The following is a 19,417-nucleotide window of genomic DNA, read 5'->3' as shown; positions in this document are numbered from 1 at the left end:
CTAATCTTTCCTTTAAATTCACCATTTAAATTTTTGTCTTCTCTTTGCTATAATCCCTGAAATTTTGAACAAGTTATAACTGGCTACCATTCCACACTTTTTAACTATTTCCTCACCTGACATCAGTTTACATTGTGTCACATTTTTGGATTTGTCCTGATGAGTGAAAGAAAGGCAGTCACATTAATCCCATTCTAATTCCACTTTTATTGGATTTCAACTGTTTCTTTTTTTCTTGCAGACTTGGGCCTTTGACAGTACTGTGTGGTGAAGGGGAATGAAGAATGCACCATTGTTCCCCATCCATTTCTTATAACCTTTTATTTCTGATCATGAGAACTGGAAACATTATGATATGAAATGTAAAAATTGCATTTGAATAGTTTTCCAGGCTAAATAGCAGGAGCTTTAGAGTCCTGCAGATACATTCATTTCTGCTTAATGGAGATATTTTCCCCAAGCTAAATACCCAGCTTTAGCAACCTCCCCAAAAATAGTGCCCTCCAGATGTTTAGGAATTGAACTTCCATAAGCATCATCTGGGTCAAAGTTCAGGGAAGATGAGAAATATAATCCGAATCAACAGGAGGACACCAGGTTGGTGAGGCAAAAAAATGACACAGCATCATGCCATGTATTCAGAATGTAGGGTTTTATTTATTTATTTAGAAAGAGAATAAGCATATGCCACCTTCCATAATTTTGTTTCAAATACTGTCTACAAGTGTAAATTTCCCCTTATTCTCCTAGAGTCAGATATTGCTGGTTGTTTTTTTTAATGAGTTGACCATTTCTGTGCCACTTTTGTCACAATCTTCATTCTCCTACTTGCACATCAAATCTTAAGAGAGCTTAAGACATCATGAATTACGATCATGATTGTCAGGGGTACAGGGACAGAGGCACAGGGAAGGCAGGAAATGGAGAGCGATGGAGAGGAATCCCAGGACAGCGAGGAAGAGGATGACAATGACGCAAGGGATTCCATGAGTCTCTCCAGCGAGTCAGAGGATTCCCAGAAGGGGGCACCTGTGGTCAGGGCAAGGGGAGCCCCAGGGGGAAAGTGTCAGGAGCAGGAGGCCAGCAGGGGACCCCAAAGCGGCAGCTGGGAATCAGGGCCGGCTTCCCCACCAGAGCGCAGCGAAGGGGGGGGGAGGTTCCAGTGTGTCAGGGGAAACAGCTCCGGCAGCAGAGAAGGAGGAGGGGTCAGAGCAAGCCATTCTCCCGGAAGGGGAGGAGGGCAGTGAGGGGAGTAGCATAACTGTCAAAAGGAAGGTTAGAGGTTGGGCGCGCGCGCCAAGTTCAAATGAGGAGGCGCGCGGAAGAACAGGGAGCCCGGAGGAGGAGCCAGGTCCCAAAGCCCGCAGGAGGGGGGAAGAGCAGTCTGGAGATTCCGCGTCAGGAGAATCCAGGAGGGGCGGAACCCCGGCGGGCAGAAAGACCCTGCGGAAAAGGAAGGAGAAAAAAAGGTGGAGCAGCGTAAACCTATTAAGCTGGTGTAGGGGAGGGACCGATTCAGAGGGGACTTCTACCGTCTAAGGTTAACAGACGTGGGGGCTGCGCGCCTCGGTTGTGGAACTTACTATGAACTGCAATAAACGTCCTTGTATATAAGAAGAACTTGGCGTTGGTCTTTCGTGAGCTGAAACCTGAGGCAGCCCTGACAATGATCATTAAGTTCATTTGAGCTTACTCCCAGGTAAGTGTGTAGGATTACATCCTCAATAAATATTTCAATTTAAATATTTCAGCTTGACTTAAATATCAGCTTGACTTCCACACCCATTTTTCAGGGGGATTAGATGAGTTGTAAAACACAATTCAGTGTGATATATCCTGTAAAGAAGACTGAGAGATCAGGATGAAAGTAGTTGTGTTTCTTGGAGCTCTTGGAAATCCATATCTAAATGCCTGTTTAACAATTGATTTTTGCCCCCCCAACACACTTAGAGAATAGATTTTCCTTCCTCCCTTGCCCTGACCTCTGCATCTCATCCACACCTTTGTTCAGCATTTGAGGCCTTGCTAGGACTGCAGTTATTTTTTTTGGATAATAGTATAGTGATTATTTATTGTAATTGTTAAGAGTGAATTTCTGTTTAATTATTATTTGCTATGTTTGGGGAGTTAATTTTATTGTACACTATTATATAGTGGTTCCTTGGGTTACATACACTTCAGGTTACAGACTCCACTAACCCAGAAATAGTGCTTCAGGTTAAGAACTTTGCTTCAGGGTGAGAACAGAAATTGTGCTCTGGAGGTGTGGCGGCAGCAGGAGGCCCCATTAGCTAAAGTGGTGCTTCAGGTTAAGAACAGACCTCCGGAACGAATTAAGTACTTAACCTGAGGTACCACTGTGTTCTAATAGATTATTGAATAGTACATTATTTGATATAAATTGTTCCAATTTAAAGTTAGGTTTTATTATGACTATATGTATTGAATCAGATTATTATAAGGTGTGTGTTCTTTGTTGTACATTTTGTTGCTGTAAGATGCCTTGTGTATAGTAATATAGAAAGGTGGTATGCAAATTAAAAGTGAAATGAATGTTTTAATGTTGTAACCTGCTATGGAAATAGGGTGAAGGACAGAAGTGTCATCATCACCATCTCTCATCCTATCCTGTTCTATTGAAACCAAGTGTGTGTGTGTGTGTGTGTGTGTGTGTGTGTGTGTGTTCAAATTAATGTTATAAGAGATATTCAACAGATACCATGCTAAGCCTTTCTAACAATTTGCCCATATCAGCCTTCATTCTTGCATAGGAGGTTGACCCAGTCCTAATTCCATACTACAGAAAGAAACAGTAAGGATTCATCAGAGTACCCAAGTACCCTTTATCACCACAAGCAGCTCCATGAAGAGACATAACATAGAGATCCCACAGACCATCTCCCATGAACTGAGAAACGCAAGAAACTGCCCTTTAGTGACTACCACAATTGACTCATTTGGTTCAGTTTTGTCTACATTAGCTAGGAGGGGCTTTTCTGGGTTTTAGGCAAGAGTCTTTTCCAGGCCTACTTAGAGATGCCAGGACTTGAATCTGAGACCCTCTGCATACAAAACATATATTCTATCAGTGAACCACTGCTTGTCACCAATAGCACAATGATTTGTACAGTGTCTGTCATGTCCCTCAATCACCAGTCACATTGTCCATGCAGAAACTTACACAGTATTACACACCATTCCTTTTTCTGCATCCCCTTCTATACAAAATTCAAGTGTAGTAATATGATAAAGAAGGCTATACAACACCAACAAATTTTTGCATGTATTCTTAGTCATCTGTGGCCATACTGTCCACTTCATGTGGCAGCTCAGCCTAAGCACAGCTCCTAATTTCCAAGATCTGCAGAAGCTACACATAAAAATGGTGCTGAAAGGGAAGCTGTCAAGTTGGATTTAGAATTCAGAAATTATGTGTATTTTCAAATCCCTATTCCATATAGCAGCCAGTACAGATTTTAATTTTCTTTTGAAAAGCATGAGGCATCATGGCAGATAAACATTCCAATATGTGTGTAAATATCAGTCTGCTCATAATCATAACTATGGCATATGGGACCACTCTTTCTGATCAAATATTTAGTGATTTGCCAAAACAGAAGTTAAGGAAATAAAGCTTTCTGAGCTAAAGCAAACTCCCAGTGTCTGTGCACAATGTGCCTGGAGTATGACCTACAGAGTCAGGCTAGCAGTTGCCAAAGGTGAGCACAAGAATGTCATTCTGGAACTTCCAGGTTTGACGAGAAGAGAAACCAAGGCTGCAATACTAACTCCACTCAACCAAGAGTAAGTCTCAATGAATTAAATGGGATTTGCTTCTGAGTAGACATGCTTAGGGCTGAAGTCTAAGTCTCTGAGCCACAATATATGTTGATTGTCCCAGCCCTTTAAGCCTTTTCAGTGGCATTTGTGCTTAAACATTGTTCTGAATATTTTAGCCCAAATCTCCACCAACTTTCTGTGACTATGGCCTTTCAGTACTTTATGACAGCTTCACTTTTTAATGTATTAATTGTAGAATTCATACATAGATCCTTGAAGTGGGACAGGTGTAATTTTTGTAAATTATATATTGTAATTGTTGCTTTATTTGTAATATGATTTTGTATATTTGTTTGTTGTGTTGCGACCTGCAGGGGAAACATTTTTATGATGAAGGGTGGGGTATACATTCACTAAATAAATAGACAGGGTTTAATCAAGCCCAATACCATTTCTTTAGAGTCTAGTGATTTGGGAGGGCTTAATCAGAACTGCAATGGAAACTATTTTCAGATATTAATTTCCCTACAACTCAGATAGCACAATTTCATATTTGGAGGCAGTAAATCAGAACATTTTAAATCTGCCACAAAATGGCATTCATAAATAACCAACAATATTAGACAAGTCACATAGATAGATGGAACAGAAGTTTCAGTCTTAGGTACAAATTCTGTACCTATTGGTACACCAAACATATAATGATAGGTAGCTTATGTATTAAATATTTATGTATTATGTATTATGTATTAAATAGTGGGTGGTCTAAACCACAGAGTCTAGGGCTTGCTGGTTAGAAGGTCGGCGGTTTGAATCCCCGTGGTGGGGTGAGCTCCCATTGCTCGGTCCCTGCCCCTGCTCCTGCCAACCTAGCACGCCCCAAAGTGCAAGTAGATAAATAGGTAAGGTAAACAGCGGGAAGGTAAACGGCATTTCTGTGCACTACTCTGGTTCGCCAGAACCAGTTTAGTCATGCTGGCCACATGGCCTGGAAAATATATGCTAGCTCCCTTGGCCAATAAAGCGAGATGAGCGCCACAACCCCAGAGTCGGTCACGACTGGACCTAATGGTCAGGGGTCCCTTTACCCTTTATCTTTAGTCACTTTGGGTTGCCTTGGGCAAGATAAAGCAACTAACACATTTAATAAATAGTTGTAGTCATATTAATAATAATAACAACAATTGAAGTGTGTCGATATTAGAATCTTTGAATGCCATTGATTCTTGTTCATTGCCCTGCATTCTGAAGAAACTCCCCCAACCCTGAACATAATTTGGGTATGACTCTTCCCCTGCATCAAGTCCCTAAAAGAGATGTAATAAAGTGTTTATAAATAATTGCACAGCAAAATAGAATATAAGCTATTCAATTTCCAACCGCAAACACTGCTAATCAAAGTAGGGGAAAATTATGAGCATGGCAAAACAATGTAGCTATTAAACCACGTACAGACCACAGTGACTGAGATGGTGGATGAATAGACTTTGTGCATGTGGCAAAACACAAGCATTGACCTCTGTATACATCCTGGAACTCTGTGGCTTTTGAAAGCCACCATTAAAGTTTGCCACCCAGACCTTCTTTCAAAGGTGTGAAAGACTAATGATATAATAAGCAATTCATTCACATTTTAGAGAGGTTGCAGAGCAATTAAGCCTCTACGCTGTAGCCCAAATTTCCATAAATAAATGCATGGCTACATAAAAAGGGGGAAATCTCACATTGGGAACTCCTGTATCGTGAAGTCATTATGTCCAAATTTTCCTTCAGAGAAAAGGAAATTGGGAATCTGGAAAGGGGACTAGCAACATTTCACTCAAAATCTCTTAATTTCTTTATGAGAAAAAGCAGAAGACAGACAAATTTGATTCGAACAGCCATGCTGTGCTGTGGTTTTTACAGAACTATTAGCAATGTAAGTAAACATTCCAGTTGAATTAGATTGCTGTGAGAACTGTGGTAGACCCAAATTTGGGGTCTATTTTCCCCTATTTCTGTAACACACCAAGCCTGTGTTATCTGGACATACAGTTGCATATGTATGCATTTGCTGTAAAGGTGTAACTCCATTGGGTAGATCAGAATCCTCCCACAGCATAGCCATGCTAGCAATTTAACTGTGCCCTGTGCTGTTCTACCAGTCATCTGAATGGTAGATTCCTCCTCCTTACACAGCCAGTCAGACTGATTACAGCTGAATCGGGAACATGGTAAGCATTAACAGAAGTTTCCCCTAAATGATCTCCTCTTCATTTGTCTCACTCTCCTAAGGCACACGGAGCTAATCATGTAGAAAGTGTACTTTCTTGTTTCTTATGTGATCTTTGGCCATGGCTTGGCGTAATTCTCTTCTCTAATAGGCAATGAAAAGGAGTTATAGTGCTGTTGGCAAAGAAACTAATGTTAGAATGTCACAAGCTAAATGGATCTGTCGTGGAACTTAAAAGGGATGGTGAACATCATTTTAACTAGAGAGGAGTTATTGCTAATCAGAATAGCTAGAAATAGCCCTGTATTGCAAATTACCGGTTCTGAAAAGAATCCATTGAGAGAATCCAAGCTCACATCAGGCTCTTTGAGAGGACAAACTGTTATTACAGAAACAACTCTAAATTTTAGAGCCTAAAATACTATCGGTGAAATCCAACACAGAGTTAGGCACTGGAAATTTTAGATCCCAGATTACTATCAGCAAAGTTACATACACTTAAGACAATTGATTTCAGTGGCCTTAAGCACACCTAACAGTGTTGGGCCTATATAATGTATTTTGCCAGGTCTCTTCCCCTTCAAGTCTAGTCATTCAGAGACTACAAATTAAACATACATTATGTATACATTGATTACCTGGCTTCCTCTTTAGCTGCGCGCAGCCTCTCCGGCCGGGAGAGGCTGTGCGTGGCTATGGCAGAAGCCAAGACAGCCAGCGGGATGGATCCCGCTGGCTGTCTTGGCTTCTTTGCTCTTTGGGCCGGGTGGGGGGAACTGGGCTTCCCCCGGCAGCCCCGAGAAGCTCTGGGAGAAGAGGACAGGCTGTGCGTAGCCTGTCTGCTGCTCTTTGGGGCTGGGGGGGGGGATAATATTTTTTTCTTGATTTCCCCCTCTAAAAACTAGTTGCGCCTTATGTCAGGTGTGCCTTATGGAGCGAAAAATATGGTAAGTACCATGATGATTCCTTCTTTTGTAACATATCTATAAGTATCAGTGATCTTTGCATAGCATAGCATAGCATAGCATAGCATAGCATAGCATAGCATAGCATAGCATAGCATAGCATAGCATAGCATTATGTTGTCAGACATACAGTATAGGAGTCCACATTTGTAATGTAGATAATATTCAGTTTATGAAAAAGAAAAATATTACAGGAGCAATTATTAAGGAAGGTACAGAAGGAAAGAACACGAAAGTAGCTGCTAAATGTATAAAGATGGAACAATGTTCAGTCTAGTGCTATGTATGCTGATTGACAACAGTGGTATTAGTAATCAATATCCAGCCAAGCTGCTTAAGATCCCTTTACTTGAAAAAAACAAGTAACCTAGAACCATTCTCGGTAAGAAGTATCACTGGTGGATATGTCTTTGACCGGGGTGTAGGTTAAACACGGAATGACCAATATAACCTGCACTGGTTCAGCAAAACAGTGCTTTGAGTTCCATTGGGATATGAATCCAGTTTTTTCTCAAACTGAGCTTTAGCTAGGGCCTTTGTACCAGAGTCCACTCTGCCACCTAGAAGCTGATGCTAAACATTTGGTGACCCTCTGGAATGGCATTTTATGTGGCACAATCTGTCAGGAAACCAGCAACATTACACCTTGAACTTTCCTGGAAACACTTTGGATCCTGGGCATAATGCGATGTGACCAGAGTTTGTGTTGGTAATTCCCCAGATATTTTGGCCATGTGTCACTCAATTAGTCTACTCCTTAGTACAATTTCAGGATGGTAAACAACCTAGCAAATGTTATTCCAATTTTTTTAAATTACCAGGCAGAACTAGAAATATTTCTTTTAAAGAGTCACCACAGTGACAACTGTACTAAACAAAACCCTTTTGTGCTAGAAGGTAGTTATTAGAAAAAAATAGATCTAAGAATAAGCTTTATTTTATTTAATAAAAATTAACACATCTAGACAGCATGAAATATTTGCTGATTTGGGGCAGGTGGCAAAAATTATAGATTATGTGGAGAAAGTCACACATGCACAGAAAAACAACTGTTTTGATTGAAAAGAATCTGGGTTCCATGTTTATGTTAGATAATTCCTTGTCATTAAATTATAGGTTGCATTATATTCATTACGGGCAGTGAGAGGGCATTGAAGCATAGCTAATCAATGTTTTTCCAGAAATCAATGTGAACTAGACACCCTATAATTTAATTATAATTATTCTCTGAATCAAAGCATTGTTATTAACTATAGAAAATTGTCATATGCTTATAAATATTGATATTTACATTATTATTACTGTTGTACAATTATGATTATTGTAAGACAAAATCAGAGTAGAACTGTGTAAAATGGAAAAAAGAACCCTTTTAGTCCACATTAAATATAAAAAAGCAATAGAAATAAAAATGATGGAATCAGAAATTAAAAGATCTGGATTTGAAGAAGGAAATTAACTGAACATATGAATGAAGGGGATAGATAGGGATGGCAATAGAGATAGGTGGTCTTCAGCTTCAGTTGAGATTGGGAGTGGCATTGACAACCACACGTGGAACATGTTCAGAAAAGTTCTTTTCCAGGAATTCCCAATGTGTTTGTAATTGCAACTTTTTTACTTCCGCTAAGATTAACATCAGAGCTATAGAAGAAATGTAGAAGACCACAAAGCTTGTATCGTTTTGAAAATGAGCAAATCTTTTCCTATACCTGACTCATTAAAAGTAAGTATAGCAGACACATTAACTGAGCAATAATTCTGAAGCAGACACATATGATCTGACCTTCAGGGATCAGTCCACAGATGCACTCTAGAATCAGCATACTGCTCGATCTCCACAGCCTTATGGATTTTGTCTGTGTCATTTTACATCATCAAGACTTCTCACTCCCAGGATGTCTTGCTGCATTGATTTCATTACATGTGATGCAAAGGTTCACACTAGTTAGCCACTGTTATGATGCTGAAATTATTTTTAAAAAAGAAAAACAAGAAAATAAGGCAGGCAAACCTGAGACCACCTCATATGCACTCACAACCCAGACCATCTAGTGTTTTTAAATGCACATTTAAAATGGGATGCACAGAAATGGAATGGTATGGACTTCAGTTCCATTCCCATGACAAACAAGCCTGGCACATATATTTTCATTCGGACCATTCCTATGTACTTCTCTGTGCAACTGAGATGGTGCTGGCCATCTATCTGGTGTCCCCAGTATGCAAACATCATGTTTAGATAGGGGTCTATGCATGTAGAGCTTGATGTGCATGGACACATTGTCCACACTACTGCTGTTTACAGCACCCAACTCAACCTGATCCGGAGCCCTAGCACAGCCTTACATTTTATTATTATTTAAAACCCTAATGAAGCATGTGGTCTTTCCAACCACATGTTTAACCAGAGTTTAAAACCTTAGTTCATTGTGAGGTTAACAGCATGGTTTGTGTGTGTGTATGTGTGAGTGAGAGATAGAGAGGGAATAAAATAACAGCTCACACAGGTAAATTGTACACTAAATCTGGATCTGGGCTACTGTTATTTCACCCCTAAAAATAAATTCCTGTGGGGCCTTTTTGTATCATCTGGAAATGCCATGAAAACATCCCTTTACCCATTCAGAGGATTCATGCCTCAGTGCTAAGGTACCGTGGGGGGGAAATAATAATTGGAAACTGTTCCATCCGTTAGGAAGCAATAAGGGTCCAAATGTGTAATTTTGATGGAGCATCCTGCTGTGTGTTACATCTGCTTAAAGTTGCAGGCTTAACAGCCCTGATTTTGTGAAATTTGACAATATTGAGGTCAGATCAATGATATCGTAACATATGGCCTTGAGGAATCTGTCTGAAAGAAAGGAAAAATTGCTGCACTTGTTTATACAAAAGCAGCTTCAGCCATTGTCAGCTCTTTAGCAGTTAATGATGCCAGAGATGCTTACACAGCACCATAGGCCAAAGAAACAGGGATGGAGGCTTTAAAAATGTAACTAGAACTACGCTAAAAATAACAGTATGACAACAATAACACTGTGTAAAATACAGCTGCGCTGGTCAAATACTAGCCATTTACTCACCCAAGGGAAGAAGGGGCGGGGGATGGGGAAGGAAGCATTTTCTTCTCTGCCTTGGCAACATGTTGGTCTGTAAGGAAAATTCAATACAGTGAGGGCTTGTTCCAAGCCAGTAAAGAAGAACAGGAATCAGAGCAGGAGGTAGGGAAGGAAAATAATCAAATGACAGCTCACACTGAAACTGCCTGCCTCTGCCAATTGCTGAAGGAAAGAAAGTCCAGCTGATAGGAAAACAGGCTGCTACTCCTGAGATTTTAACAGACATGGTGGGGCGGGAAAGGGGGGAGAAGAGAAAAATAACTCAAGGTTGTGTCATACACCTACAGAATATTGGCTAAAGAGGATTATAGTTACACCCATAGAAATGGCAAGGAAATGGTTAAAAACAAGGCACAAGTCGTCTTCACCTTGTGAATTTATTTCCCTACCTATTTGTATTATGCCCTAATATTTCTCTGAAGAGCTTGCAATGGAAAATATGACTTCAGAAGATGCTTTCTGGGTGGGGCAGAGGTGGGATACTAGCTGCCTGGCAGTGAGTTGCCTACTAGGAAGAGAGAGGATGTTCCAGGGAGACTGGCATTGTCACTTGGGGGCGTGGCATGTGTCCTGGGGACGTGGTGCCCGGCATGGTGGGGGGGTGCACGGCGTGTGTCCAGGGGGGGCAGCCATGATGGCACCCCACTCCCCAATGGTGCCGGGGGTGGTGCACTCCCCACATTTCTCCACCAGTGTCCCCACCTCCTGCATTCCCCCAAAAACTATGTGGGTCAGGAGAACAGTGGGGGGGGCAGGAGAGGGGAGATAACTCCATCCAGCAAGCAGAAATGATTGCACTGGTGGAAACATTGCCTTACTGTGATGTTACATTCCACCCACAGTATTCTCCAGAACTGTTATGCAAAGAAGGGGATTGGGGGGAGCTAAATAGTTGCTGTTTTTGCTTTTTCTTCTTCTTCCAAAGACTGGAAGAAATCTACAAAATCTTGAAGGATTGAAGCATTGTTGAGTTTCCCACTATTTTCCAGTGATAAATACAGACATTCCAAAGGGATGATCCCATTTCCATTACAAACCTTTGTCTTGTATTAAATAAAAATATATCGAAATTTAGTATTAGGTGCTTTATGGCTTCAACCTTTTCAGTATTCCATACTTTGATTGCCCTGCCCTTCCACTCTACTTGCAGTTTACAACCTTACAGAAGAGCAGATACAGCACAATTGTCCAGCCAAAAACCTCCAAAATATAAAAGATCAAGCAGAAAAGGTCAAAAGTTTGCATGTCTATTTTCTTGCTAGGTATAATTAAACAGGCATCAAAATTTATAGACCTCATTTACTTTGATGAAGCATGTAAGGTGAGAAAGGGATAACCTAATTCCAGTGGTCTTTATGAGTATGAGGAATTATACTAGAAGCCTACAAAATGGCCAATGGCCAGGGATGATGTGACTTGTAGCCCCACCTCTGTGAAGGAATGAGTTAATTCTCCATAAGTCAGTTGGAATGATTTATTTCTAAGGTACAGCTGCAGAGTGCACATGATGTCCTGATCTCTATTGTAGTGCAGCCTTGGTAAGAAGCTCATGTTACAGCTTTCTGTGTAGGACAGATTGTGGAGACAGAACTGGAAACAAATTGAAAAAACTGAAGACCATAGACTCAGAGAAATGTGGACTTTGTAGGACTCTGGCAACTTTGTACTACACACTTGCTGAGAACTTTGTTGAATGAAGGACTCTGAAAGCTCTCTCTGGGCTCAGAAAGACTTTCTGAAGCAACTGTGTATAGTTTGTATATAGTTTGTGTTTACTGAGTAAAACAAACTCTGCTACACTCACATTTGCTTTGGTAAGCTTATTTGCCTTGACTGAACTTCTGACTGCACAAAAACACACCATCCCCGCCATGAAAAATAACAAAGTCAACTGTATCTTAACATTTTAATTCAAAACATAAGAATACCTAGAATGCAAATCATGTGAGGACCATCATTTGATCTTTACTCATTCTGCCTTGAAGACATAATGCTGCCTGATCTCAAAACATTGACTAGAAAATCAGGAATACACTGTGAGCTCTCATTCTTTCCTCTCATGTGCTCCTTTCCACCTTTTTTCATTTGTTTGATGCTAATTATGGCAAATGTTATTTCTGCACTATATGTCAATGTCTGTTCTTTTCATTTTCTCCTTTTACTCATCTTAAATTCATATCACTAAATTTCCATATTTGTATTTTTTTAAAAAAAACCTCTTAATGACTATAAACTGATCTGTAGCAATGTTCTCAGTAGAATAAGAATTTTGGCATTCTCATTTTTGACCATTTGGGGGGGAGGGGGAATAAAAGTTCAGAAAATTGGGGTTTTAAAACACACTGGGTTCCTCCATGGCTTCCAGAGACTCAAAACTTCAGTTCCTTGACCTCCAACAAATGGAGCATCGTGAAAATGATAGTAATGGGAAGGTCAGAGCCTACACACTTATCTCCACAGTCTACTCTTGAGTGTTTAGTTAGCACATCTACAGACTGTCTGAAGAAGACTAGAAATATTTTTATCATTTTGCTGGTTTGGGACATTTACCAACTTCAATATGGGATGTGTCCTTTATTGTTAAATTATGGAAATTATTATTGGTTATGTAACAAATGGTCATGAAATTTATGAGTAGATAGATCTTTCTGATATATTGACCTATGGACTTTTATAATATGGATGACAAATCTGTGGCCCTCCAGATGTTTTAGGACTTTCATTGTCCCTGATCAATACCAATTCAGGCTGGAGTTGATGGGAGTTGGAGCTCAATGACATCTAGCGGACCACTGGTTCCTCATCCCTGTCTTATAATTGCTGATAACAGTCTACACTTAGGCCAGAACTACATGTGATGTGTACTAGGGGAGTGGTGCTAAAAGCAACATTCTTAGTGTTACTTTCCCTGCCCCACTTCACCTCACTGGTTGCTTCTGGCAAGGAAGAGATAGGTCAGCATGGGGAGTGCCATTTAGGAAGCAGTTTACAGCAGTCCAGTCTTACTGAATGTCTGCCATTAACATAGAACAACTGGCAAAGAATATTAATTGGATTCACTATAATATCTCCTTTATGCTGAAATCTGGCAATTTTCTTTGAGATGTTTTGCAGTCTGAATGGAGTCACGAATACAGATATGATGGTCTGGCAGAATAGCAAATGCATAACAGCAGGATGTTCTGGAACAGCTGCACGTCAGCTGCAAATATTCATCTGCCACCCCACCCCCGCTGGCCACCCTGCAAAATACTTGACCATAAGAAAATGAGAGAAATGATTAGTTCATCCTCAGTTAGAAGCAGTGCTTGACAAAACAAGGAGTATCTTAATGAAGCAATGCTTAATTTGAAGTGACATTTATGCACTTCGGTGTTTACCAAGTTCTCAGCTACTTTCTCATGTAATTACCTGTCTTAGCAGTGCAGCTTGACAAACTCTGTTATAAAGGAAGAAGCAAATGAGACTATAACAAGTGATTTGCCTTTTTTGGGGGGGGGGTTAAATGGTTCCATCCTTAAAATCAGGCTAGATTCACATCCAGAAGAAGTGTTGTGCCAAACTCTGATCCCCCCCCTCCAATCTATTCACTCTCTGGGAAAGACATTCACTCTGGATAATGTGCGTGAATTTTAAAGGGGTTGGGGTGTGCTTACCTAATGAATGCAATGAGGTGGCCAAGGGATTCCTTTCCACCACCACACCCAACCACAAAATAGGCTTTTAACACCCTGTTAGCACTTGTGCTTCGAGCCCCAAAACCCATCCCAAATGGAAATAAAGGCACAGTGGAGACAGAATTTAGTTTAAATGTTAATGGGCAAATTTTGGCCACAATTTTATTAAAATACACAAATGTGACTGGTATTGGCTTAGGCATTGGTATCAAACTATATCTGGCTTCTGCCCCACCCTGTAGGAAGCCGGTAAGGGTAAACAACCAGCAGGGGGATCTCCGTCAGTGTATATTGACTGGTGCTCACCCCTGGAGTTCCCAGGGGTCCTGGCATGGCCCTAGCCCCTCTTCGGGCTTCGGACGAGATCCAGACCCCCAGATTCCTTTAACAGAATACCCTATTCATTGGAGGGGCTAGTGATGGCCGCACCTCCCCTCCCCACATTTCCCTAAACCAATACCTGACCACCAAACCTTACAAAGTTGTGACGATTGCTAAGAGGTAGGCAAAAACCAAGTGGCCACAGCCAATCTGCCACATTGGGAAAAATTCCTACCTGGCCTCAATTCCAAAAGAGGCGACCAACCGAAGTCCAAAGGAAGGCCAAACACGACCCTTAACAGGTGGGTGGGCGGGTGTTTGGCAGCGCGAAGCAAAAGGAGGTCCCTATGTCGCGCTGCCAAATAGATACCCCCAACCCCCAACCTTGCCATGCTGCTAATTGGCTAAAGTCCATTGGCATAACTGTGCACCACTGGCTTGGAGCGGGGCAAGCCCCACCCACAAGCTGGTTAGGGAAGAGTTTCAGGGCCGAGCACAACATGGACCCTCTGTTAGGAGGATCCAACTTGTAGCAGGGACTCTCCTCCCTGGAAGAGAGGGGAGTGGTTGTGGGCGGGAGACCGAGCTCCGCTCCTGGTAGGGGGCATTAGCCCCCTCCCCTCCTACCTGGCTGGCGCCCACGCCCACCGGAGGTGGCCAACCAGGTGCCTCTGGGGGGCGTGTGTAGCAGCTTAATGCTGTGGCGCCAGCTCCGCCCCCACCTCATTCGTCGTCGTCCCTCAGCGAGTCACCCACCCTCCACTCCCATTTAGCTCAGGGTATAGGTTTTTGGCCTTGCTATGGACCTTAGGTTGGTCACCCTGTTTGTCTGGGGGGCCTGGTAGGAATTTTTCCATTTGGCATTAGGCTTTTTGTTTTTTTTTCGCCTACCTCGTAGCAATCGTCACAACTTTCGTGGTATTGGTGGGTAGGTTAGGCATTGGATTCATGTGTTGTGCTGTGTCAAGGGCTAGGTGTGGCCATCGCCTATGCTATCTACCGTGGGTTATTCCGTTAAAGGAATCTGGCGGTCGTGTATTCCGTCCGATGCCTGCTTGGTGGGAGGCCATGGCATGACCCTCGGTGACATCAGGGGGTGAGCCTATAGTTGGATTAGCATCAACAGGCTCCACCTACTGTTGAATAAACCCACCTCCTATAGTCATCCAATGCCTAAGCCAATACCTTTTTCACGGCTGTAATCAATAAAGTTGTGGCCTTTTCTTGCCCATTAACCTTATATCATGTGTCCTTGTGTATTTATTTCACATAGCGGGGTCGGGCCCTCGATCCACAACAGAGGGCTCTTTAAAGAAAGTATTTAGCTTGGCAGGCATTACATGGCATCATATCCAGAAGTGCTGCAAAGCTGGAAGCTTGTCTTCAAAGATCTGTATGCTGTTGTGAGCATGCGAATGGGAGTTTTAAAACCTGTTTTAAGGTGTCCGGGCGTAAAAATGTATACTTTTTTAAAAAATGAGACTTTATACACCCCACAATCCTTTTGAAGCTTCTTCATTTCAACACAACCCTACTCCAATGTAACTTACTAGTGAAATACTTAAGTTGTAATTCTAGCTTTTAAGACCATCCTATTCCCCCTTTTAAAATGATAGCTTTTCATTTCAGTTTTTAGCCTCTATGGCTGCCTTTTGTAATGGATAATTTGTGGCGGGGTGGTGGTGATGATAATATGTGACTGTGTGGAATGTGTAGTTTGGTTGTGTTAAGTTGTGGGTGAACATATCAGACGACACAGCGATTCTTCAAACAGCTCTTGTTTATTCACAGGCCAGAACAGAACTGAACTGAAGGGTTCAGCCAGCCTGCTTATATAGAGCTCCAGTACAATGCAACTGTAACAACATTCTGTAAGTATCTGATCACTGAACGTCACTTTCAATCCCTTATTTGCATATCTGGACCTGAGTGAAAACTATCAACAGTATCCCCTCCTAGCCCAGGGTGAGAACTTCAGTGCATAACATATAGGTTCCTTGGTCAATTTTCTCTTGTATAGTTAAGGTACATGATTTTTTGACATCAGAGTTTAGTTGCTTGTGTGTAAAACTCTAAAACCCACCATAAAAGGGTGAATCACTAATACTGATAACTATGCATGCCACTTTGCCATTTTGTAAGAACACATTTATGACTATATATAAAAATGGAAAGTGCTCCACTACATATCCATGTATAATATGCTTTAGGGTGTTAAAAACTCATCCAGATGTCATTTTTAAGAGTACTGAAAATGGCCTGAAAATAGCATAGAATCTAAATACACTTTAACTCTATATTGATTTTGTCACTCTCCTCTAGGATTTTCCCCATTGAGTTGCACTAATAATATACTACCAAAAATCAGGCAGGAGAAAGGCCAAAAACAACCTCCCTGGTTTGCATTCTTTTTGTAAAATAGGTTGCTTTTTAAAAAGTGTATTCGTATGACATGGTGAGAGACAGATATTGGGATAACCAACTCATAGAGAGGGAACAGGGTTGTACTCAGTAGCCCATATCCAACCTTCATATGCTGAGTGAGTCTTCTGTACAGAGCTGGTGTCAGCCTTCTCAAACCTGGTGGCATCTAGATGTTCTGGACTACCGTTCTAGACTATCATTCCTTACCTTACCATTACCCATCTAGCTGGAGCTTATTAGAGTTGTAGTCCAAAACATCTGCAGAGCTACCCTATGGACTAACAAAATTTTATTGTATATGTCCCTTTGCAAGTAATCAGTACTTTGCCAAAAAGTTAAGTGCGGAAGCCTTGATCAACTCACAGAGACTGGTAAAACCCTCTTCATTTCCGTCATCTGCACAACACTGCCATGGTGCCAGGTTTTATATATAATTTCAGAAAACTCATCCAAAGACAGATTTGACAAATATTTATTAGCAAATTAATACATTAAGGAAGCTTTTTAATGACAGTTAACTACCCATTTCTATCAACCAGTCCTCACAATTATACTTATGCTACACATTGTAATTATAGTGCAAGAAAAAGGTCCCATACGCACAACTAACCACTTAGTAAATGATAGGCTACGTTGATAATTGCAAACAAGGTCGAGCTAACAGAATGAAAATACCTTTCTATGTTCTATAATAATCTTCCCTGTGGGCTGCTCTCCTATTGTACATGCCTCAATTGCTTTAGAATTCAAAAGACAGATTAAAGTAATATTTGCTTGAATTGTTCCTGCTGCCAGCCGCAAACCCTATTTTGCACATTTTGAACTAATTATAACCTGTTTATCCCACTTTCAAAGGGAATGTGCTTATTTATTCTATACTATACTATATACGCTGAGCATTTCCATTACCTGCAGTTATAAACACTTACTTGAGAGTATGCCGCATTGAAGAACTCAATCAGGTTTAGAAGTACACAAGTATAGGATTGTACTGTTGGTTGTTGTTTAATCAGTTTGTTAGTTATTTGCTGCATAAGGTCTCTTGAAGGGACTTACAAAATTTTAAGAGCATAAAGATTGACATAAAATCAAAAGGAAGAAAATATGTTATATTAAAGGTGCTACAGTAACTCTTGGTACACTCTATGTTAACCTAAATAATATGTTCAGCTCCTAAATATGGAAATGGCTGAGCTGATATTGGGGGCAAAATGCTTCAGATTTCAGCAAATGTCTGTCACAACCACTTGCACCATACTTTGTCTTTTAAAAAATAACAACGTGTAAGTGAGCATAGAATTCCCACCCTTGAGGTGATAATTATGATAGATTTTGGGGAACTTTTTGAGGGTCTGGAGAACGAAATTTCATCTATAAAAGGAAATAAGTAAACAGCCCACCCATCTTATTTAGTCTGTTTGACCTGATTCACCATTCCATGGAGAATCTTAGGCACAATTCCCCCCCCCCCCGATGCTTTATTTCCCTGTTCCTTTGAAACCATTTTACATGAGTTAATTAAAAGAATATGGATGCTACAAAATGGGCCCCACTTATTTCCAGGAATCCATTTTGGGTGCCAAGCAATGCCAGCTGTTCCGTCTTTCATTTTGGAGTGAGTGAGTCATACTTTTGCCAAATAAGCAAATACATAACCAGTCATTAGCATTTGGTGAAATGAGATTAAAATCCTCTTTAAAAAGTAATTCTTTTGCACTTAGTATATTTCATTTATTTTACAATACTTCTTCCGGTTTGCCTTACACTTTGTTCCCAGCCATGCTTTGCATGTTCAGACCTTTAAACCTACCCCTTAAAAAAAATTCAGACAAGACTCAAATTTTGGTTTGGTTTTTGGCAGAATTTAGGCCACAACTTTATTGATTACAGAAAGTGAGTGGTTGCATAGGCTCTGGTTCGACTATCTCCCTGCCATGCCGGTAGCGCTGACCCAGGGTTCCAGCATAGGTCAGCCAAGGGGGAACACCTGGATAAGCGGAAAGCTGGGAATGGGCTAACTCCGCCACCCAAATGCCACCCTCGACTCAGGCACGGGCACAACCCACTCTCAGGAGTTGACCAAACAATTGAGTCCCTGGATTCCTTTAACGGAATACCCTTCACATAGGGATGGTGAGAGCGTTCTCCCATCCCTATCACCTGAACCAGAGCCTATCTGCAACCTTACAAGTTGTGATGATTTGCTACGCGGCAGGCGAAACCCAAATGGCACCAGCCAATCAGCCAAGTGGGGGAAATTCCTGCTGCGCCCCTGTCCCAATGACAGACGACACACAACGGCATAGCAAGGTCAAGTGCATAGCCCTAAACATAGGGAGAGGTGGGCAGGTGTTCCAATGCATGCACCGAAAGAGGAAGCTCTGTGTCACATGCATAGATACATATTGGTCCCTTAATCCATTTATCCTGCGTCCCATTGGCCTGATTAAATCCAGCATCAAGGGACCTACCAATTGGGTGTTGTGGCTAATCAATCAACCCACCCACAACACAGGGTTTGGTTGCCAGGTCTCACCGCAACACATGCCCTCTTTAAGAGAGGACCCAATTTCTCAGAAGGAAGCTCCTGTGAGTTCTGTAGTATTCAACCTGAGGGACTCAGGTGGTGCTGTGGTCTAAAACACCAAGCCTCTTGAGTTTGCTGGTCGTAAGGTTGGCAGTTTTGAATCAATGTGATGGGGTGAGCTCCTGTTGCTTTGTTCCAGCTTCTGCCAACCTCACAGTTCATACCAGCATGAGTAGATGAATAGGTGGCAGGGAGGTAATGGTGTTTCCATGCACCAGAAGTGGTTTAGTCATGCTGGCCACATGACCCGAAAAGCTGTCCGTGGACAAACTCCAGCTGTCTTGGCCTGAAAACAGAGATGAACACCACCATAGTCAAATTTGACTGTCCTT

At 41.5% G+C, this 19,417-nt stretch overlaps 1 long non-coding RNA gene across 1 annotated transcript in view; it reads right to left on the bottom strand.

The window, feature by feature from the left end:
• Positions 1–5,037: 5,037 nt before the first annotated feature.
• The window catches only part of LOC309531399, a 57,840-nt gene continuing 43,460 nt past the window's right edge, over positions 5,038–19,417 (bottom strand). The window contains exons 3-4 of the long non-coding RNA XR_014219295.1: positions 10,041–10,107; positions 5,038–5,087 (exon numbers count right to left, since the gene is read on the bottom strand). This is a non-coding gene — a long non-coding RNA (uncharacterized lncRNA). The remainder of the gene's footprint in view (positions 5,088–10,040; positions 10,108–19,417) is intronic.

This window comes from Podarcis vaucheri (assembly GCF_965113315.1).
Source record: "Podarcis vaucheri genome assembly, chromosome: 4".
Taxonomy (NCBI): Eukaryota; Metazoa; Chordata; class Lepidosauria; order Squamata; family Lacertidae; genus Podarcis; species Podarcis vaucheri.
This window is presented reverse-complemented; position numbering and strand designations above follow the sequence as displayed.